Below are 24,524 nucleotides of genomic sequence, written 5' to 3' on the forward strand. Positions count from 1 at the left end.
ATTCACAAAAAAAAAAGAAAAAAAAGCATGAAGTCCAGTAACCTAGGCTTGTATTGCTACTCGAAAAAAACTTACATCCACTTACATAGGTGCACTCGGGTTCCCATTTCACAATATATATATATATATATATATATATATATATATATATATATATATATATATATATATATATATATATATATATATATATATATATATATATATATATATATATAAATCATCCGTATTAAACATAAAGAACTACTTGAGAAAAAAAAAAATACAATTCATAAACCTGCAGGCAATGATGTTTTAACTGCTGACGGAAGCCAGGCCTTTAAGCAATATCCCTAATAGAAGATGACGTCTGAGACCACATCACCGGAAGAATAGGACGAACAGAGAAAGCGGACCTGGCAAACACTCTAATCGGCCTTCTATACATACAAACTTGTCTTGTTATATGCCTACTCATCAGAAGCTGTCTCAAACATATGACGAAGACATATTGGAACAATATTATTAATAATATCATACATGAGTTGAAGCTGATAAAATAAGCGCAACCCTGAAGATGGTAAAATAGAGATTCACGGATAAATATTTCTAACTGAGGCAAGTCTATCAATTCCGCAAATAGCACGCACAGCTGAATTCTGGAGAACACGCAAAGGTTTCAGGTGAACATAAAATGTTCCAGAGCAGATAGAACAACAGTATAGTAAATAAGGATGGATTAATGAAAAATATAAAAAACGTAAAACTTTCTCCGGAAACTGATGCTTTAGCTTCCTTATCATACCTATATTCTTTGCTACTTTCGACGATATTTACTGTACATGCTCTGAGAGACTTAATGTTTCATCAATTATTACACCTAGGTATTTTACTGACTTCTAACGTCTTACTGTCGATTCTACTACTGTAAGCTCTTGCAACCAGGGGTAATATGAAGGTAATCTACCCCAGACAACGAAACCCGATTTGCTGTCATTTACTTTCAACTCATTTAGCTCAGCCATTTCTCCACTTTTCCATATCATTACTCAGTGTCCCTAAAAGCTGAGTTTCGGTGAGCTCCGCAGCTGAAGAATTCGTATCATCAGCAAACAGTACAAAAGATTTTCTAGGTTTATTTGTTTGGTCTCCATTTGCAACATTCATTGTCAAATCACAGATTTCTTGATGGATATCATTAATGTATATTGATAAGAAGAGAGGGCCAAGATGGGACCCCTGGGGAACACCGTGACGAACATGGTAATCACTTGATTTCATATCATTCAGTTGCACATACATAGATCGGTGACCCATATATGATTAAATAATTTTAAGAGCATTTCCTCTAATACCACAGTTGTCCAACTTTTTCAGAAGAATCACATGGTCCAATTTTCGAACGCCTTCAAATGTCTAGCAATACAGTCGCTACTTTCAACTTCCCATCCAGAGCAAAATTAATCATAGATGTCAAAAACTCAACTGCATGCTCCGTAGAATATCCTTTTGCTAAAACCAAGTTGATTGGCATAAAAGAAATCTTTCCTCTCCAAGAACTCGGCCATTCCTTTATATAATGTTTTTTTTTTTTCAAAAATTCGAAACAGAATAGGAAGTAGCGAAATAGGTCTATCATTGCTAAAATCGTCTCGATCCCCACATTTATGCAATGGCACTACTCTGGCATGTTTAAATTGTTCAGGACATTCACCTTCTTTACGACAACCATTCATTAAATCAACATAACACGGCAATATCACGGGTAAAACATACACCACTACTTTCAGAGACAAAACATTCGCTCCAGCCGCTCTATTTTGCATTTCACTCACAATTTTCGTCACCTCTTGTTGACTAGTTTTCCGAAGAAAAAGACTAGTGTCACTAGGGTCAGGCAAGTACTGCTCAAAAGAACCATCTTCTGGCTGGTTTTCAACTTGCTATTTAACTTTATCCCGAATTTGAGAAAACTGCTGAGCCATTTCATCGGCAATTTGACTAGCACCTAATATGAATGTGAGCTGTTTAGCCCCGTACAGATCAGATGAAACATAACCCAACTCTCTCTTACATTGAATACTTTGACCACACATTAACTTACTAGCAAACATATACTTCGATGATTCAATCCTCTCCATATTACTCTCATCATCAAACCCTTCACTCAACACAACATCTAACCTAGCATAAAAATCAACAGGGTTTTTCTCAAGTAGCACAATTTTTTCCCTAATACTCATAACCATTTTCCCCACACAAACATCTTGGGAACCCAAGTGCACTCCTAAACAATTCAAGTTCTAAAACGAAAAAAAATCCTTTTATAATCACACAACTATTCGTTATATCCAGATTCCCAAGAACCTTGAATAACACCATTATTAGATCACAACCCATTTAGATTGGTTGCGCCAAACCTACATCATATCACTAGTCAATTACAACTAAATTTTACAAAAACAAAAATAACTTTTTACCCTCATTTCACTCCACCAAAAAACAATTTTTAGTGTCCGGTTTCCGTATCACCCCCAGCTCCGACGTAGCTACGTCCTAATCTCAGCAGCGTACTTAGCTTCGGTATCTCATCGAGAGAGAATTTATCCGGCGTTGCATGTTGGTTACGTTTAACACATAAATAGGGTGGGACAGATTTCGTAATCCATGCGTCAAGGCCTTGTATTTCACCTGCGCGCAATTTATCTCGGAATGCAAACAAATTTTTACGGGTTTCTTGCACAGATAGCGGAACATCATCAGTTAGGTAAATGTTAGACTGATTTGCCACTGTTTTATCACAAAGTTTCCACGAATTCATCGATCTTTCGCTTAAGTTCCTTAGTTTTTACCTCAACTTTCAAAAACTTTTTTACCGAGTAAACTTCTATCATTGAGCATTCGGGATTCACGCTCATTTGAAGTCTTTGCGAAACGTTATCTTCAAACAGGGTTATTGTATCATTGTTATCTTTAGCCGAAACATTCCAAATTAGTATATTCTTATCGGCCTGCTTACTTTCAACTTTCATAAGCACTTGCCTCATAGTGCCCAATCGCTCCTTTACATTCACACATTCATCACTCAAAACGTGCATTAGAAGATCGGGAGGAAAACGTCATATAAGATCGGGATCGGGCTCGTTCGAACGGAAATTACAGTTCTAGTTCTCAGTTTCGTGACCAAACGATTGGAGGGCAATTAGATTCCCCTCTCCCTCCCATGTTCCTCTTTTCCCAATGTCATCAGATCAAAATTTTGAGATGCCCATTTTGATCAGCATATTTGAAAGATTTAGTATTATGCCTCTGGGGATGACACGACCCTGAAAGTCCCTGGAGAAAAGGGTTGTAAGGGTGGGTTGTAAGTGTAAGATTTGTCTAGTGTTTACATATAGCATTTGTTATTCGGAAGTAAACAGATGCTAGAAATTACCAGAATTTCATGAATCCCTCCATATTTCCCTGTGTTGTGTACCATGCTTTATTTCGCTTTGGTTTTTATAAGATTTGAGACTTGCTTTCACTGGTCGTAGCCGGTGACTTCCGTTAAGCTAAGTCCTTCTGCCAGCTTAATCCTCTGTTTTCTCTTTTTTTTTAGCGTGTTACATAATACTGTAATGATTAATATGTAAAACACGAATTTCATTATTTGTATGCCTCATTTTTGGTTTTGGTGTGGACGTAGATTTTGAACATCTAAACTGAGGGGCGCTTTGCCCTTCTTAGAAATATTATACTCATGCCAATACAATTTTTATGTTTGTTTTTGAAAACAATTAAGAAATGCAACTGATTCAGAAACATTCAACCAAAAAAATCGATACCGAACGAAATTCTGTACTGAGCTTGGTATCTTCACAGTTCGTAGCTTAAGATTACTGCTATAAAATGGAAAGGATGGTTCGAATAAACGTAACGCTGTGCAAATATCTACCTATATACTTTGTTGTGTCGTAACTCCAAGTCAATCACTAATTTTCAGGTCTAAAAATGCTCATGTAACGTTATACAGGTACCTGAAGTCAAGCGAGTATTTCTCATTATATAGCCAGGTTTCATTTGAATGGTGACGAGATTTTTATGCGTAGTTTTGGGAAGTATGTCACATAGTCATATTTCACGACTAGGGGCTCAAATTAGTGCTTCCAGGAATAACTTTTTTGGGGAACTTTTTTTTACATGAGAACTTCACATTTTGTGCTGAGGGAAGGAGGTGAAGTACTATTTCTTCAGTCCTTTTATTCTGAACATAAATTATTTTTAATACGGACAAAAAATTGTTGGGTAGAATTCTGTCGGGAACTACAATATTAACAGTAGTAAGTGCATAGTCATATTTCACGACTAAGGGATCGAATTGATACTTTCAGGAAGAACTTTTTGGGGAACTTTTTTTTATATGAGAACTTCAATTTTTGTGTTGGGGAAGGAGGTGAAGTGCTATTTCTTCAGTCATTACATTTTGAATTTAAATAATTTTTAAAATGAACAAAAATTTTTGGGGTAAAATTCTGTTGGAAACTACAAAATTAACACTAGTATGTGCACAGGAATGAATTTAAAGTGAAGGGGGGCTAAATGTAAACGAGACAGAAAAATTATGTTGCAAGTACTAGGTATATTGTGGTAAAATCTTTGGGGTAGGAATAGTTAACATTTTTGGATGGTCGGTGTAGAAAAAGCGGAGTGCGATACTGTCTGTAGAGCTAGAATTTTATTTTGTGGGCTGGGTGCTTTCTGTAAAGTTAGAATTTCCTGATAACACGTTAAAACACAAACATTTATGAATAAAATTCAGTTTGTACGGTTAATTTTTTAATGATTGAGACAAAACGCAACAAGTTAATGTGCGCTTATCTGGAAGAGGGGGTCTAAGGGTCCCCTTTTTTGTATAAATATCTCTTGACTGTCTGCACTAAGGCATAGCATAAGATGACTTTAAACATTTTTTCAATTAGAAAATAAGGTATCATAATTCAGTTCAATATTTACTATAAATTTGCCTGGTAAAAAGAGTGGGTCCATCGTGGAAACTCTTTGATACTAAGGCTAGCTCATGCAATTTTTAGGTTTCCATATCATTCTTTTCTTTGCGAAAAGAATGATATGTTTAATTAATAATAAGTAGGAGGTTAAGTGTTGCCCAAACCAATAGCAATAAAGTACGTAGCTGTAAGTAAGGACTTTCCAATGTAGATTCCCTTTTTTTCTAACTCCGAGGGATTTACTGGGAAGTTGAATTGAAGTATCTATTTTTTGGCAGTTTCTGTTCATAGGCGTGTTTAGGATTTATAATCAATAAGTTCAGACACCCTTTGGAACATACTGAGGCAAAGTCGGACGTCTTATTGAAAGATCTATGCAACATGCTATGTTTTTGTCTCAATTTCTAGTCTCAATTTTGGTCTCAAATTTGTAGTGAGGGCTAGTAAGTACTAGCTTTCGTGGAATTTTGCCAATTGTGAAGTATGTAATTACGGCTTTGTTCTATACTATTGATATTTTCAAACATGTAGGCAACATAATAAGATGTTCAAATCTCTGTGAAATGAACCTTTAGAACTATATACTTGCTGCAAGCAGGGTAATTATACTTGCCGCTAATTAGGAAAATGTAGGGGAGGAAGGATTCCTTTTTTCTGATTTTGAGGTATTTTCTTTCAAAATCTTCTTGGATAGGTAAATTTGATATTTGTTTTGGTTTTTCGATTTTTAAAAGGAACATACCAAAAAAATATATTTTTCCATATCAAGGGAGACAAAATTAGACTTATATTGTAATATTATCCTGAGGGTCGAATCAATGAGGTTCGACACAAAATTATCGGAGAAATCTGAAGCCACGTGTCATACACGCACGCCACACGCTTCATTTTGTTTCAGGGTGCTAATTTTGTGATTGTAGTCTCCTATTTTAGACCCCAAGTACCAACAATGCCAGAAATCTAACACTTACTGTCAAATATCTTCTTGCTGGATTTTGCCTTAGGGCAATCAAATTATAATCTGGATCTGAAAATTTATATCCACCACCTCAAAATTGAGTACTGAAAGAGTATGTGAAGCCAATATTTTATTTTTTGTGCCTTGGATCCTCTAGTTACAAATTTTCAATATTAAAGAGGTTGGGGGGGGGGGGGATTATTCAGACTAAAATCCTTCTTGATTCTAGTTTAAACAAGTTGAAAATGTCTTACGTTCATCTAAAAAAGGTTCTATAAATAAAGCTCGTGTTCGAAAATGGGTTATCTGCATATTTTCGTTGTTGTGGCCCCTGGTGTGACATTCATTTTTCTGACATTCTAAATATGCTATTTAGAATGGCCAGGGCCATAGAAAGGGCTTTGGACGTGCTTGGGTTAGTCTGTCAATTAAAAAGGGCACTGGACATCGGAATTTTTTTTTAGCTTTCCCAAAACATCGAACGATCATCTGCTTATGATGGTGAAGCCAAAAGTAAAAACAAATATGTGGGAAAATCATGGCTCTTTCGACTATGCCTACTTTAAAGCAAAATAGTATGTGATCTAGTAGTTAGCCTTTACAATACTTAAAATCGTTTCAAAATTCGTATTTTAGGGTTTAAAGTAAAGGCAATACTATCAAAATGGAATCCCCTATTATAGCAGATACTTGAGAACAAAAGAAAACATATATCTAAAATGGGTATTTCTGAAACGAAAAAATATTTTTCTCCAACCTCCCAACTTTTGTACGTTACAACCTTTTTTTATGATGTGGAGGCAAAGGCCCAAATCCGACTCCCCCTTTACGTAAAATCCCAGAGTTCCGAGGAACTACCAAAACCATGAGGTAGAATCTTGCGTCTGATCTCGTTGAGGAAAAGTGATGGCTGTTCAATTTTATTCATTTTTATGTTTTGGTTGTCGTTTAAATTTCGGTTTTGTGTATCTTTATTTCATCCTTATTTAAATGAATGCCATAAAATAAATATATGCTCAAATTATTCGGTTAAATATAATTAAATGTACTTTTAGTTAATTCCGCTGTCTTGGAAACCAATGTCTGATACGGAGTATCTTCTCTATACCTTTATCAAACACTTCCCCGAAATAGATTTTTAAGCACTTACCTAGTGTGAATAACAGATAATCATAATAAAAGAAGAAAACAATTTCAAAAGAGAAAGTGTTTTCGCCAGAAGTGTTTTTTTTTTGTGTCACATGTTTGCATTTTATTATATACTAATTTTCTAACAGGTTTCATCAACCCTTCAGTAAACCTGCCGTTCCTGAACGTTTCCCAGCCAACATCTTTTCGAACTCCCTTACTGAGGCTGATGTCAGCGCAATCACTGGAGGGGGGGAAGTGAAATATCGCTGCTCATATTGTGACAAAACTTTCAATCGTAATTGCTACCTCACACAACACTGTAACAGTTGCCACGCAGAAGATCGACCTTTAAGATGTGAGATATGCGGTAAACGATTTTGGGATAAAGAAAACTACAAACGTAACCAATGGAAACATGTTGGCAATAAAAGTGCAATCAGTACCCAAAGCAATTCATTGATAAAAGAGATCTAAATAGACACATATGCTTACATACTGGTTCAAAGCCATTGAATTGTCGAGTTTGTCAAAAAGGATTTATTCGAAAAGATCATATGTATAAACACAGCACTACTAAAAATAACGTAGAAGCGGAAGATCCACTCACTTTAGAGAATTGGGGGAATAAGAGGACAGTCATAGTTCTGCAGCGGCCTAAACATTCTTGAGCTTAATAATGAGCAAAAAATTTCAGCTTTGTGATCAGTTATGGTGTAATCTCATCAGTTCCTTTAAGAGTTTGATAAATTTGATAATTATTTTTGTGCTAAAAACTAAACTGGGTACCTAGGAATTAGTGCCGAATATTACAAGCTCGATTTTTTCTTGCCCTCCCTCTACTTCCTTGTAGTATTTATAGACCTTTCGTCACTTTTCTGATTTTTTTTCAGTTGATAGATGCAGTCTTTTTTCCTGGTTTATGGTAATTCAACCTTAGAAAATAATATTTATTATTCATAAATATAGAATTCCTTATAACACCCTGTTCCTAAAGTTAGGAGAGGGGGTTGAATTGTAAAATTTCTTCCAGCTTGCTTGTTTTAACGAGTTTTTGTGCTATTTTTTTCTTCACTGTATGATATTTTCAAAAATTTGGTCATTTAAATTTTCTTAGAAATATGCAACATAATTCCCCAATATTCAAATATTGGCCATCAAAATAAAACACATGGTCCATTAACGGTGAGTTTTTCAACAATAAACTAACGGTTTCATTACAAAAAATCTTTATTTGAGTGTTTTTGTTCCAGTGGAGCTTATTTTCAGCTGCTTAGCCTCACCCTCTATGGCTCTGCTGAAATACTGAATCAATCAAGATATATAAAAATATTTTAAACACGCGTTTTAACCCAGGGACTTCTTGTTGTCCCGTTCTAAGCCGGCTTATGCGCTTCGGTGTAGACTTCAGAAGACATGTTGGTCTCCGTCCTGCACTGGTATCTCGGACCATTGCTTTTCCTGAGGTCAAAACGATTTCAATGATTTAAAGAATATGAAAATTGGAACTTGAAATGTTACGACGTTAAAAAATAACTACTGTATCGACATTTTGACTGACTAATTCAGACGATTCAAATTGGACTTATTAGGAGTTTCAGAAACTCACATCCGAGGGATAGGAAGCGTGAAATTAGGTGATAAATAATTTATTTACTCAGATAGGACGGATTGGTACGACAGGGAGTAGTGCTGATGATGAATAAGGAAGCTGCTAAGTGTTCTTTAGGCTGGGAAGGTATTAATAATAGGATACTAATCGCTCAGCTTACAACTAAAAAATTCAGGGTATCAGTTATAGTAGTATATACCACCGTAGAACTGACTCAAGGAGATCCTCGTGATTCAGATGACTTTGGATGAATAAACTAACTAATGTTAAATAAACCAATAATTCCGTTAAACCGGATCTTTATCTAAGTTTTTCGTTCAAACACATGTTTTAACCCAAGAACTTCTTGCTGTACGGTTCTAAGCCGGCTTAAGCGCTTCAGTGTAGATTTGAGAAGATATGGATGTCTCAATCCTGCACTGGTATCTGGGACCATTGCTTTTGCTGAGACCAAAACAATTTCAATGATTTAAAGAATATGAAAATTAGAACTTGGAATGTTACGACCTTAAAAAATAACTATCTTATCGACATTTGACTGACGAATTCAGACGATTTAAATTGGACTTATTGGGAGTTTCAGAACACATGAAATTAGGTGATAAAGAATTTTTTACTCAGGCAGGAAGGATGGGATATTTAGACAGGGAGTAGGGTTCATGATGAATAAAAAAAGTTCAAGGTATCAGTTATAGTAGTATAACCCTCTGTAGAACCAACTAATGGAGATACTGGTGACTTAGATGAATTTTACTTACAATTACAGGAGCAAATAGACAGGGTCTAAGGTAGAAATATGGTGTTTTTATTAGGAGATTTTAACGCCCAGGTCGGCAGAAATAGGGATAGATGGTATGCTAGCCTAGGTAAATTTGGTGTAGGAAAAAAATAGTAATGGCTACAGACTGCTGCAATTTTGGTAGTATAACAATCTAGTTATAACTAATACAGTGTTTGGTCATAAAATGGCCCATGAGTTGACGCAAATTCACGTGATGGTAAGACAGCAAACCTTATTGATTGTTATTGTAAACCGAAGACTAGCGGGATCAATAAAATACTAGGGTGTATAGGTGTGTTTTTATTGATGTTTAAAGAAAAGATCACCATCTAGTAGTGTCTAGGGTTAATTTAAAGCTGAAATTTCGGAAGGGTAACTACCTCCCAGGAAGTTATGACGTTGATAGACTCCAGGATGAGAATTTGAGAGAAACTTTCCAGGAACAGTTGAATGCTAAACTGAAGAGTTTAAAGTTTGACAATGTAGAAGATGGATGATGTACAATGTAGAATATGGAACTTGTACAAAAATATTTGTGTGGCAAATTATATGGAAATGAGAGGAATGTGAGGAAAGAGGAGAAAGCATTAAAATATGAGTTAAGGTGTGAAACGAAAGCCTCGGATAAATCTACTGAAGATCTTGAAGATCCAGCGAGAAGGCATTATAGTAAAATGTTGTACTGGCATGTTAAAACTTGAGAGGGAATAGTCAATCGGGACTTGTCCCACTTACACCCTTCCTACACCCTTACCTGTACCCACTTCTGTATGAAGTAGGTCTGGAAAAATGATAAGTAAATAATACATTGAAGTCTTATGTCTCTTTATTACAGGGAATGCAAGAATGTTGACTATGATTATGGAAAACAAGTTTGTAAGATCTGTATGGAACACACTTAAGATTTTAGTTACGCTTTTGAGGACACAGCTACGTGTTTTCTTCCTTGAAACGACTCACACACAGATGATGCATCCAAAACGTAGAAGAGCACCCATAAAATATTTGATTTTATCCTATAAAATGCGTATGGGAAAACTAAAAATACGAAACTGATACAAAGTCATTTTTTTGCCGATATACTTTTCAGTGGCCCAACCGAGATATTTCCGCGCAGCTGAGGAACTCTTCAGCGCAGCTCATGACAAAGGAGCTTGTAGAAAAACGAATGGAATCTAAACGGTAAACACCAAAATGTTAGTTTTGCTTGAAAGCACAGCTAAGGGAATGTTTTTATTTTTTAGTAAAGGTTAGCTTTGTATAGACTCTTCGTATTTGTTCGGTCGATTGCTAGATGGCAGCTATCCTTGATTGATACTCATTGCAACTAGATCATTCTCAAAATTGAGGTCTTTAACTCAAGTAAAAGAAACAAACCCTGACCCTGGGGGCGCAAGAGTTTTGAGCCCCCATTTAGAATTTTTCATACCTTAGAGTCTGCCTGGCCCATGAAATTACTGTTTTAAGCTTCTAGTCACTCGGAAAAGGCTTTCTAGTCCATTTAAGGCCCCTTTACGGATGAATTTTTTTTTGTGTGTGCACTGGTGTAATGGGATCAAAATTCAAAACCTCAAAATTTTCCAATTAAAGTTACCCAAGTAAAATAAAATCGCCCAAAATATGACCTAAAAATTCAAGTAACCTACAGATCGAGTAAGACTTAATCGTCGAATTTAAAACGTAGCAAAACAATTGTATCTTAATTGGACAAACTTTGTAAAAAATCTTTCCCACAGAAAATGTAACAGCAATAAATACATCTGCCTCTGCGTCGCCAAATTATGCAATAAATATCAGTCTGACCAATTACATGACAGGCGACCAACAATGTGATTTAAATCTTAAGAGCTTGAATTCCCAAATTGTCAAGAGAAGGTAGAATTTATCATACAAAAAAATAGTCGCTAGAGATACTAAGTATTTTTGTGTAATCTAATAGCATTGTTCTGAAAACTAAGTTTAGGAATATGTATTCCAATGCAACTAAATTGTATTGTCCTCTAGTAACTTTCATAGAAATAACTTATAAATCTTCTGGAAACTAAGTGACATGTCGTTAGCAATAAAATTACAGAGTAAAACTTTGTTTTGTCGAGAAAAATTCCAAAGTGAAGTCTTAAAGTTATAAATCGTATCAAAATTCAAGTAGCCAATTGGTGTATCCCTGTCCAATGGAGATATAGGACATACTGTCTGAACCAATAGGACCAGTGTGATATACTTTTTAGCAACGCCTGAATGTAACCTCCGGCGAAATCGGAGGGTATAGTTGCTTAGAACTTAGCAGTTTTGGATCAGTCTATTGCCAGTTCTTAGGATGAGTCTAGAGCGAGTCTAGAGCCGGTCTATCAGCAGTCTATTATGAGTTTAGAATGAACCTTTGAGAACAATTAATGTAAGTGATTTAACTGTTGCATTGTATGTGCCCCAGTCTATAAAATTGTCTTAGTGTCTATGACTGTGAAGTGTTTTTGATATTCCTGATAAGCTTTGTGCCGATAATGTGAGTAAAAATAAATACATTACTTTCTTAAACATTTCTCTTTATGTTGGTATTTCTCAAGATAGTTAGTCCTTGTGGCTCCAATTGCTGTCAAGAGACCCTGAATCCTTTCAATCTGATTTCGACTCAGTATGGCCATTAATATATGCTCCCCATTTGTACCGCTGATTTAATCCCCCACTACACAAAGCCTCCCCCCTACCATGGTATAATACTCGCGAATCACCAACTAAAGAATTAATTGAAACCCCCCCCCCCCATTAGAATCCCCCGCAAACCATACTATAAATTATAGGAAAACAAATAAACGAAAACCCCTCCATTAGAATAATAAGCGAAGACCCCCCCCCCCCCCATTAGACTGCGGCCTCTTAACCAAAACACCAATCAGGTCAATCAAATAACGGATTTATGTTCTGTTTTGAGAAGAGGGGGGTGGTCATCCTTATTGCTTATTACCAGAGCAATCTTGTACCAGAAACTTGTGGATGTAGGTTCAAGCCATACAAAAAAAAAGTTATTGCTGTTTATTTTTGTGGCCAACGCAGACCAGTAGATTTTCTTTTACTTTTTTCTTGGACACTGGGGTTTTGTCTCTACATGGTAATCACGAGGCACTTTTGGTTCCTATTTGAACCCCAATTCAGGCCATTACGGGTGTATATTTTTGGAACAACAGATGGTTTATTATTTTTTAATTAGGCCCTTTTGTCAAACAAATTAGATCTAAAGTTTTGTGGGTGAATTTCTGAACCCCTTTATGAAATATAGTTTGACGTCCCTTTACGCATTAAACCAACACGAAAGTTGGAAGCTGATCAGTTTTTTTTTCTTTATTTGGAGTAAAAATGAGTTGAAATGATGCATAGCAGTTTCGCCACACAAGGACGATATTCTTCCACATATCATTTCGCTTTCGAGTTACAAAAACTAAAATTTCTTCCCATATTATTATGGATGTAGTTTTCAAGCTATTCGAAAATAATACTTTTGGAAGCCTCTTTAGATGTCATACAACTGTATTAGTAAATACTGCTTATTAATTTAAAGCATATACAAAGAATGTATGGAAAAAAGAAAAACAAACAAACACTGTAAATATAACAAATTAAATTGTACAGTTTTTTGTCAGCATTCAAGTTTTCAATTAGTTCCAAAAACAAGCAAAAGTATACCTCAAGGTAAAAGAACCCAATAGTGACTTTGAAACAAATTGATCGTTCAATACAGTACATGGATAGCGAATTTGCAGGTGACTCTTATGGTTAGGTTGGCAGTGCTGTTGCCATCCTTTGGCCATGGGGAGGCCAACCAGCTGAATTTTTTTATGAGGACGCTAGAAGACTCATATCCAATATACACAGCTATCTTATAGTAAAAAGATTTTAATCAGATATACATAATAACAATTAAATAACACAATGCTTTAAATAACAACACTCAATAATAGTAATAAAAACATAATAATTGATCGGAAAAAGAAGCAAAGATATTTTTCCGGCTTGCCCGCTGTTACTCTTGGAATACCTCTGGAACCGCCCAATTATGTTGGGCAGAGTATGACAAATTCACTGAAGGTGATGGAAGAGTGGGACATAGGGCTTACCAAACAATGGTTACTAGACGATGTAAAAAAAATATATCAGTGAAAATAAAATCAGTACTCATTTCACAGAGAATTGATCAATGAAGACTGCTGGTTTGGGTTTAAGAAAAGAAACAACATCTCACGTAAGGAACCTGAGCGACTTGAAAACCGTGAGGACTGTGCAATAAGCACACCCTTTCACCATTCTAGGATTTTATGGCCAGCTACAAAAAAAACAGCAGAAGAGCTTGACATCTTAGACAAACCAGAATTTTGGTAAAACTTGGACGAAACTTCGTTTTGTCGCGATCCTGATAGCCTTAAAATCGCTGGTGCAAAAGGATCACCAGCAAAGCCGCGAACTGGTGGTAATGGGCGTGATAACACACACATTCCCACGTGTATTAGTGCATCAGATGAGGAACTGCCACTGCCACACAGGAACTGGAAAAACACTTAGAGTTCATGGCTACCCATTAAAGACCATGCAGATGGATATTTTTCAGCTACTAAGAAAGGACGAAAGGCAGCATAACTCTTCTATAACCGGTTTAAAGATATTTTCCTGCCTCAGGTGAAAGAAAAAGTAATTCTTATTCTTGACGGCCTTGAGCGATATCCAAAGTGAACAGTGCAACTAATCAGATTAGTATTTCAATGTTGGTTCGTCCAAAAAAGATTCAAGCGCATGAGAAATCATTTCAAGGACTTCTATTTGACGCAGCACACTGTCCTCCTCTTGATGCCTCATCGTCCGGGACATTCGGTAGGCAGAGAAGTGCTTGGGAAGCCTAAGCAATCACATCTGTAGAGGCCTTGAGAGGGTTTGAACAAATAGAGAAAGAAAAAACAACAAAAAACTCGAGAAGAAAAAAGAGAAAGTAAAAGAGAATACGCTCAAGCCAAAACTGAAAAAGAAAAAGGTAATCTTTCCAGTGAAGACTTTGAAGTCTCACTGAGTTCCAAAACTGATCAGATGGACATCTATTATACCGTTGTCAGTGATATTGAAGAAAGGGAGGAAAGGAAGCTAAGAGATACAGCTAAATGAGTACTATGCTGTAGCCTACGATAGCAAACGTGATCAACAAGGCTCGTATATCGGAAGGGTACTTGATTTTCCTGACAAAAATCTTGTTCGTATAAAATATCATTGCTGCCTGAGCCTAGCCAACTATTCATATGACTGGCTCCAAAAAGATGAAATTGACAAAGTTGAAGAATACATCTTTGCAGGTTCATTGGAGCTTTCCGGAGCTAGTCCCTTCACTCTAACATCATTCCAAATTTGGCACGTCATCAGCCTGTACAAGAAGCACACTAGGCCCTGCAAGTGATCAAAGTTCACTTTATCAACTTAATCTAATATTAATTGAAATTACTTTTCTTAACAAAAATCCCCTTTTTCAACAAAAAAAAATACTTATTTTCTCTGATATCAATTGAAATTACAATTTTTCCCTATTATTTGAAGTATGGTGTTATCTTTTCCGCATTTAAGGTAATTTTTCAAAAAAAAACACCATTCTCTGATACTTCTTCTATTTACAGGGGGGGGGGAATTAATACAGACACTGTTGGAATTGCCTCATGGTAAGAAGAAAACCTGGGTTTCACTGTGGTTCATGAAAACTATTGACGAGAGTTGTTTTTTCTGCATGGTATTTCCGTACATAGAAGTATCATCTATCATGTCTTAAAGTGACATAATTTTTATCTCTGCAAGCATAGGATTTACCTGGGAGTGTCAGATTTACCCAAGACTAGGGGGTAAGTTTGACCTTCCTGAGATGGGCTAGTTTGGTACAGTAACTCGCGGAAAAGACAAAACTTGCGAACTTTCTGGATTGTGAAGAATATTATTAGTATGACTAAGAGCGACGTCAAACAGTTTTCATTACCAGAAACTACGAAACAATTTTGGGACCAATAAGCCGAAAAAAAATCGATAAGGGGTCGAACTTACCCAAGTTCACCATAGTTAAAACACAAAATCGTAGGAATATTTTGATATATTCTTGCAATGAATAATTTAAAAAAAAGGTTCCCTAGCAAGCACACAAAGCAATCTATTACAATTCAAACGCAAATATGACTAAAATAGCCGGTGGCACAATCAGAATAAGGGTACAATTAAAACAGATCTGAAGCAAGGATAGTTGAGGGATGAGAAAGCTTCAAAACCAGTGAAATATCCAGAGGGGTTTTTGTAGTTGGGATCCTGTGAGTTTAAATGTTAAATAGCCCCAATTATATTGGTGTCTCGGTTATGGACCTTAAAACATATAATCATATATAATACAGAAGTGCGAATTTGCTAATTTTGTCTCTAGCAACAACCTTCCACGTTCTTTAGTAATATCGGATATTTCGATTAAATTTTTGAATCCAGCTACAAAACGGTTTAAATTTCAATACTTTCACTTATCTAAACTTTCATTCATTCAGTTGTTTGAATCAAAGTATAATCACCTACGGAACAAGTACTGACAAAACTCTCCAAAAGTGACCCCGCGTACCTCAGCGCCTCTAGACGCAAAGTGCTGTACTACTTAATCGCTCCGAGCCAAAGTACTTTACTCCCAGCCAATAAATTATGCTAGAGCGTGCTTCAGGCGACGAGTGACCGGGAAAGTTGTATTGAATTGTGTAACTACGCTATTTAGTAGCCAGGTTCGCATAGGTATGGAATCGTCTCCGGAGACGCGGACAAAGGGTCACTTTTTTGTGTGGAGAGGATAGGTTTTGTCAGTACTTGTTCCGTAGGTGATTATACTTTGGTCTGAATGAACTCAGAGTGATAGCACCTGTCTTGCGCCGGACTTATTTTATACCTGTTCAAGGGTGGATTCAGGGTTTTTGATTTGAATTTAGCTGAATGAAGATAAATATAGTGGTGAATTTCAACTGTTTGTAACTGATTGTCTGTTGGTAGCCGTGTTCGAGATCCTGCAACGGCGTGGAACCCAACAGCTTGCTTAGAGTGGGTAAATAAAGGAGCCAATCAAGGTAGGCGTATCTGTTATATTTATGGTTCAAAAGAAGATAGTGCTAAAAGATGGTCGGAAAGAAGCATAAGCACGATGACCGGTTTTTGGAACGTAAAGATCTTCTGGTGTCTTCGGGTGGTATTACCTTGAAGTCTTTGGCTGATATATTTTTAGCAACAGTTAAAGATAATGCTAAGACCCTTGCTGACCTTATTACGAGTAGTGTTGGGCGATAATTTGATTAAAAGATATATCGATAGTTTTACTTTCGATATTCGATAATCAATATATTGATTTTGATTTTTTTGATTAGTTTTTTCGCTCAGATTAACTTTAAGTTTTGGCAAAATTCAATGACAAAACTTAAAATTAAAGAGTAATTTTCACATTTTTTTCCAAATTTTGAATGAAATACAAAAGAAAACTTCTATTACATGAACGAATATTAAAAAAACATGATTTAGTATTACTCAGACTCAGGGTAAAGAAAAATAAGTTACTGGTTATTTTTGGCTATTCAAATCAGCGACATATAATATATTCCCTGAGAATTGGTTCAGCCTTTCAGTGATTAAATTAAAAATCGTTTTTTTTCAACTGAAAGTAGAGAGCAATACTAAAACATAAAGGAACAAAAATTAATCCGTATATGAGGGGGATAACCCCTCCTCAATACCTTCGCTCCATTGAAAATCCCCCCCCCCCCAAGAAAATTCTCCCAAAAAATTTCTTGCGGACAATTCCGCCTGGAAAATTATTTTTTAGCCTACTTTTGTTTGAAAAAAGACTTGTTTTTCTTTTAATTTCTAATCATTTTTCGAATTATGCAAGAAATCCTCCCTCCGTGGAAAATTTTCCTCGAAATTCTCTCTCCCGATGTCTCAAAGGAAGGTTTCTCCCACTTGAAATTCTCCACATGGAGAATCTCTCCCACGGAAAATCGCCCAAGGAAAAAATCCGCCAGACAATTTCAACTCCTTTGATAATTTTCCCTGGGCAATTTTCCCAGAATATCTCCACATGTAAAACTTAATTGGCAAAAAGAAAGTAAATCAAATAAAAAGCATTTTTTATAAGAATTCTGGTAAATTCCCCCGTCCCCGTGTATAGTTTCCCTTTTAAAGTTCTTCTCCAGAAAATCGTCTCGCCACGGAAATTTCTTCCCTGTGAAAATCTTCCCGCAGAAAATTACCCCCCCCCCCCCACATGAAATTCACTCTCCATTAAAAATGTCTGTTTACTTCCCAATAGCAAATGCCATATGTAAACACTAGACAAATCTCATAACTAACATCCCTTTTCTCCAGGGACTTTCAGGGTCGTGTCATCTCCAGGGGCATAATACTAGATCTTTCAAATATGCTGATCAAAACGGGCATCTCAAAATTTTGAGCTGATGATATTGGGAAAAAAGAGCATGGGAGGGAGAGGGGAATCTAATTGCCCTCCAATCGTTCGGCACGAAATTGGGAACTAGAGCTTCTCCCCTCCCGATGTCTCAATATAAAGTTTCTCCTACTTGAAATTCCCCACATGGAGAATATCTCCCACAGAAAATCTCGCAGAGAAATTCCACTCCTTTGAAAATTTTCCCTGGGCAATTTCCCCAGAATATCTCCACATGTAAAATTTAATTGGCAAAGAGAAAGTAAATAGAATAAAAATAATTTTGTATAAGAATTCTGGCAAATCCCCCCGTCCCCGTATATAGTTTCCCTTTTAAAGTTCTTCTCCAGAAAATCCCCTCGCCACGGGAATTTCTTCCCTTGGAAAATCGTCCCGAAGAAAATTACCCCCCTCCCCACATGGTAACAAACACTAGCCACTCTTTTAAATTCGAAAATTTCAACAAAGTTATTTAATTGATAACCCAATGGCAGCATAGTGGATTGATGCTCTGTTTGGGAATATGAGGCTTAGTGTGTAATCCCAACTGCCGCAAGGTTGGGCGACAGGTTTGTCCTAGTAAAAAAAAGAAACCAGCAACTGAATTGTCAATTTGACACCTTATGCGTCGTTTAATGGCTCCGTAGGGTCTTTAAAATTTTTAATTATTTATCATCCATTTGTCTCTAATTAAAATATATCAACGGGGAAGGAAGAGTTTTATTTGATGATTCGCTGTAGAGGACCGCTAGAATTCTGACAATACTGTAGGTTGTGCTGCGCAGTGCATATTTGTTCTTGGATAAAAACTAACAGCGAAGAAAAATATGTATTAAACAAAAGGCCAAGGATACAATGTCTTTCGGTCTCTGGGTTTTTGGTAATAGGCGCGAGACTGTCTGTGCAGGATTTCGACTCTTTTTGATAGAAGAGCATCGCCAAGTGTTGAAAACCATGTTGTGACCAAGATGGCCCAGGATTGCACAAAGCTTCCATTCAAACTAGAGGTCCCAGGGACTTATTGCTGTCCGGTTCTAAGCGCATCGGTGTAGACTTGAGAAGATATGCGATCCCAGCCCTGCATTGGTACCCAGGATCATTGCTTTTCCTGAGGCCAAAATTATTTCAATGATTTAAAGAACATGAAAATGGGAACTTGGAATGTTACGACGTTAAGAAATGGCTGTCGTATCGATATTTTGACTGGCGAATCCAGACGATTCGAACTGGACTTATTAAGAATTTCAGAAACTCATATACAGGGGTAGGAAGCATGAAGTTAGGTGATATAGAATTTGTTTACTCAGGCAGGAAGGATGAGGTACATAGGCAGGGAGTTGGGCACATGATGAATAAGAAAGCTGCCAAGTCTTGTTTAGGCTGGGAAGGTATTAATAATAAAATACTAATTTTCATTTTATGACTAAAAAATTCAGGGTATAAGTTATTGTAGTATATGCCCCTGTAGAGCCGACTGACGGAGATATTGTTAATTCAGATAAATTTTACTCACTGTTACAGAAGCACATAGACAGGGTCCAAGGTACAAATATGATGTTTTTACTAGGAGATTTTAACGCCCAGATCAATAGAAATAGGGATATATGGTATTCTAGCCTAGGTAAATTTTTTGTAGGAAAAGAAAACAGTAATGGCTACAGACTTTTGCAATTTTGTAGGTATAACAATCTAGTTATAATTAACACGGTGTTTGGTCATAAAATGGCCCATAAGTTAACATCGGATTCAGGTACAAACCTTAAGACAGCAAACCTTATTGATTATTTTATAGTAAACCGAAGACTGGCAGGATCAATACAAGATACTAGGGTATATAGGAGTGCTGTTATTGATGTTAAAAGTAAAAATCAACATTTAGTAGTGTCTAGAGTTAATTTAAAGCTGAAATTTCGGAAGGATAACTACCTCCTGGGAAGTTATGCTGTTGATATGCCCCACGATGAGAATTTGGGAGAGACTTCTCAGGAACAGTTGAATAATAAACTTAAGAGTTTAAAATTTGGCAATGCGGAAGATGGTCAGAATAACTATGGAAAAAACAATTTGTGAGGTTGCTGATGATGTCTAAGGGAAAAGCAGCTATGAATATTAGTGGAAAAGCTTTATGTTTAATAGAGAGAAGGGAAATAAAAACAAAAGGAATGTAAAGCAAGTGGAGAAAGCATTAAAATATGAACTAAGGAGGTGTGAAATAGAGGCCATGGATAAATTGCCGAGAATCGGGAAGATGCAGCAAGATGGTATAATAGTGAAATATTGTACTTGCATGTTAACAAATTGACAGGGAGTAGTCAATTCGAACTTGGCCCAGTTAAAGATAGGAACGGGGCCAAAATTAGTGACAAGGAAAGAGTTAAAGAAAGATGGGTGGTAGAACATTTTGAGAATGTGCTAAACCTAGATAGATTTGTAGGAAAAAACACAGAGGACAATAAAAAAAAAGTTTGTGATACCTTGGATGTAAAAGAAGATTCGTTTTGTGAGTAAGAATTAGCGGCAGTACTAAAAGGATTAAAAAATAATAAGGTTCTAATTGCTGATAGTGTGGTTAATGAGTTTCTTAAATATGGTGGCTCTGAGGTTAGAACTAAGTTACTGGACATTATGAATATGATTTTTGAAAAAGGGAAGTACCTAACAATTTTCTTAATTAAACCACTGTATAAAAAAGGTGATAAAAGTGAGTATGGTAATTATCAAGGCATTAGTGTGGTTTCTGTAGATAGCAGATTACTTAGTAATATGATACTTTTTAGACTAAGAAATACTGCAGACAAAGTTTGAAGAGAAGAACAGTGCGGTTTTAAAAAGGTAGAGTATGTTTTGACCAAACTTTCACATTTAGGTTAATAATTGAGAAGTGCCCTAGTTGTCAAACACCTTTGGTCCTCAGTTTTATAGATTATGAGCAAGCGTTCGATTCTGCTGACAAAACAGCTTTAGCGAAAGTCTTATCCTTATATGATATTCCAGAAAAATATATTAAAGTATTTTTCTAAAATATCATATAAGGATAAGACTTTCGCTAAAGCTTTTCTATCAACAGAATCGAACGCTTGCTCATAATCTATAAAACTGAGGACCAAAGGTGTTTGACAACTAGGGCACTTAGTGTAATGTACTAGAATAACACTGCTGCAGTTAAGGTAGCTGGTTTTGTATTAAATCAAGAGTTAAGCTGGGTTGTGTTCTTTCTCCCTTTCATGGATCATATTTAGATAATTTCGAAGACCACACTGCCTTTCCGTGACGATAAATAAAAGTTCAAATAGGGATAAAATTCTTTTAATAGACAGTGATGATGATAACAGTGATAGAAATTCACAAAAATACCAGATATTTCGGTCACATATGCAGTGACCATCATCAGTAGCAAAACTCACTATGTTTTACTACTGATGACGGTCACTGTATATGTGACCGAAATATCTGGTATTTTCATGAATTTCTATCACTGTTATCATCATCACTGTCTATTAAAAGGATTTTATCCTTATTTGAACTTTTATTTATCGTCATGGATCATATTGATGGACTTTTTCTTAAAGAGCGCAGGAAAGGCAATGGGAGGCCACGGAATCAAATGGAAAGGAAAAATTTTCCTGGACTTAGATTATGATGATGATTTAAGTATCCTAGATGAAAGTGTGAGCAAAATGAATGAACTTTTAGAGGTTTTGTGAGTTCAGAGTGCTAGAATAGGTTTGAAAATTTATGTTAAGAAGACTAAGTCACTAAGACTAGGAATAAGTGAAGATGAAAAGGTGACGCTCGGTAAAGAAAAGACTGATCAGGTGGGTAGCGTCACTTACCTTGGTAGTATTATTAGTAAAGACGGTGGGAGCAATGAAGATATTAAAAGTAGAATAGCCAAGGCTTAGGGTATTTTCTCACAGTTAAAAAAAAGTTTGGATGAATAGAAGGATAAGTCTGCAAATCTAAGGGGGGGGGGTTATTTATTAAATTCCTTTGGTGGAGTTTTCTAGATTTTATACCATAGTAGAGGGGGAACTTCGTGTGATGGGGGATTAAAACAGCGGTTCTAATGGGGAGCCTATATTAATGAACATACTGAGTCGAAATCAGACTACTTGGATTCATGTACCATAGGGACAGGATGGAGCCAAAGGCACTAATTATCTTGAGAAATACTAACATGAAGAGACAAAATTAAGAAAGTAATGTATTTATTTATACTCACATTTGCAATACAAAGTTGATTCGGGAACATCAAAATAATCTACACTTCAATTCACTGTTAAGACACTTTGACAAGATTATACACTGAGGCATATGTAGTGCAACATAGGTTTACTAGTGATCTCAAATTGTCAAATGTTAATAGCTAGATCATATGTTCACTCACATTAGACTGCTCTCAAACTCTACTCCAAGACTCTACTCTAAGACTCATTCTAGACTGATTATAGACTGATTGTAGACTAGCGCAAAATTGTTAAGTTCTGCGAACTATACTCTCCAATTTATCGCGAGGTTATGTTCAGGCGTTGCTTAAAAGTATATTACACTGGGTCTATTGGTTCAGACATTATGTCCTATATTCCTATTGGCCAGGGAATACACCAATTGGCTATTTTAACTTTAACGTGATTAATGGTTGCAAGATTGACATTTCAGAATTTTTACTGTAAAACAAAGTTTTGGTATTACATTGTTTATATCCTACTTTGCATAATTTATATCTATGATATTGATATTTATTAATTTTTCGTGTCGAACAGAAGTCTGGTCTACAATTGTTTATTCTACTTCGTATTTTTTTTATTGGTGAAACACTGTTTCGCCATTGGCTACTCTGTTTGCACCTGTGAATGTTGTTCGATACTTAAGGATATTATTCTTTTGCACCTGGGATATTGACGCCGCAAATTTTATTCAAACCAAAAATTTGCATTTTAACTATAAGATATATGGCTGTAAAACTGACGTCTCAGCATTCTTTCTGTTAGCGAAAGTTTTGTATTATAATTGATCATAATTTAGAACTTTTAGATGCCTTTTAATTAAGCAGATTGCACGACTCAAATCCCGTGTCTTTTAACATAGCGTTATATTATGAAATTTTGTCTCAATTAATAACTCGACGAAGGGGTTTCTACTTCTCGGATTTTGATCTCGTTACATATCATCCTTCCCATTGTTACGATGTCCTCATCGTTGTGTTTACTACTTCTCTTTTCGTTTTTTGAATTTTGATCCTGTTTTATTTTTGTTTATTTTTTTTTTAAATTGGAACTTATTATTTGAATTAAGTTATATTTATTAAGATTTATTTTTTTCTCATATTCCTAATTGCTTTATGTCACTACATATATGAAAACATTACTTAAAAGTCCATCACCTATTCACTCTATTTGGTGAAAGTGCCAAAGAGTTTCTACTGACTAACGCATTTGATTATATGATTAAGTATGTAAATAATACTTTCCTCCACCTAATACTGGAAATACCTTCACCTGATATGCTAATAATTCTACATGGTTTAATTCTCTAGTTTCTGCGTTTGCAATTATTCTACTACCTGACATGATACTGATTACTGAAAATACACGTTCATTACTTTTAATACTACACTATGATTCCACCTAGCGGTATACTGATACGATAAGTAATTGACTTCTAAGATATTCTTACATTTAACTTATAACACACAAAAATGTTAAAAAAAAAACTTGTAAAAGAAATGATTTTTTACACATATTACGAGATTTTTAACTTGATATCTGGGAGTAGCACTGGAATAATGTCACTTGTTTCATCTATTTTTTATTTGTCTCTTAATATTCCCTTGAGTTAAATGATAGATACATAGGACTTCACACTTACTTCATCATTCTACGTGTCCATGATACTCACATACGTTATCACTTTATTTTGGGCTTCCATTGAATTTATTACTGGGTCGGCTAATTGTTCACGGTTTGTCTTTGTGGTGTTTCAATTTTGGTACATATTGCTTGGGATAAGCATTTAAAATGTTCATAAGTACGACTTTTTGCACAAAATTGTCCGTGCGTGGTTTATCTTCGTGGTGTTTCACTTTTGGTACATATTGCTTGGGATAAGCATTTAAAATGTTCATAAGTACGATTTCTTGCACAAAATTGTCCGTGCGTGGTTTGTCACATCATAGACGAGGGGTTGGTGTTACGGAATAGTTGATATGTTATTGGGTACATATCCCTTGGGGGATTAATTACAGGGGATGGGTATCTTGATATCTGGGGTATGCATCTCTTCTGATTACTTCTATCCTTGGGGAAATTTAATACGCGTACTGTTTATGTTTCCCGTAAATTGTTCATGTTCGGCCCTTCTTTTATTTGAAAAAAGGGCTGAGTCTTGGTTCGACGCATTGTCTTTGATTCCTAGTTCAATGATACACAATCATTGAGGGCTTAATCACTGGGATTATGATTACAATAACTTGGTTGGGTCTCTTCTTTGAGCACTTTAATTGGGTTTTATGCTTCCCACAAAATTGTTCATGTTTGGCTCTTCTTTTCGTGGAGGATGGGTTGTTTTTTGCAACATCTAATATTGATTGGGTAGGGTCAAAACTTAAACTT

General features: G+C 35.8%; 1 protein-coding gene across 1 annotated transcript in view; it reads left to right on the forward strand.

Moving 5' to 3' along the window:
• The window catches only part of LOC148944928 (uncharacterized), an 87,504-nt gene extending 78,053 nt beyond the window's left edge, over positions 1-9,451 (forward strand). The window contains exon 8 of the transcript XR_016142677.1: positions 7,203-9,451. The gene's annotated coding sequence lies outside the window, so the exon portion shown is untranslated. The remainder of the gene's footprint in view (positions 1-7,202) is intronic.
• The last annotated feature ends 15,073 nt before the right edge of the window (positions 9,452-24,524 follow it).

This window comes from Artemia sp. Qi Xiang Cuo, chromosome 13, assembly GCF_049724085.1.
Source record: "Artemia sp. Qi Xiang Cuo chromosome 13, ASM4972408v1, whole genome shotgun sequence".
Classification (NCBI taxonomy): Eukaryota; Metazoa; Arthropoda; class Branchiopoda; order Anostraca; family Artemiidae; genus Artemia; species Artemia sp. Qi Xiang Cuo.